Source organism: Penaeus monodon, chromosome 23 (genome assembly GCF_015228065.2).
Source record: "Penaeus monodon isolate SGIC_2016 chromosome 23, NSTDA_Pmon_1, whole genome shotgun sequence".
In the NCBI taxonomy this organism is placed as follows: Eukaryota; Metazoa; Arthropoda; class Malacostraca; order Decapoda; family Penaeidae; genus Penaeus; species Penaeus monodon.
The window spans coordinates 6,239,274-6,239,637 of NC_051408.1; positions in this window are offsets into that span (position 1 = coordinate 6,239,274).

Below are 364 nucleotides of genomic sequence, written 5' to 3' on the forward strand. Positions count from 1 at the left end.
CTCTTAGACATCATCATTTTGAACTTTGTCGAACCGTGACTAATGCAACGTTATTATAGATGAACTAGAATGAACTGTGATGATACGAGAAAATAGAGTTTCAATTTATGCCAAACCCATTATGCAACTTTGACAATGGGGAAACACCGGGTAAGTTTTGCCTAATTTTGATGTTATTTGTCCACGCTTGAGTGGATCTTGTGCCTTGGGGCCGTACTGATGACAAGGCGAAAGGCTGTGTTGCATGGGCTTTGATTGACATTGCAACATTTTCGGTAATGGAATTTTGTGGAATACCATTAACTGCATTCTTTCAGTCTCCTCCCTGGATTTATCTATTTTTGTCTATCTATTTCGCGTTTTT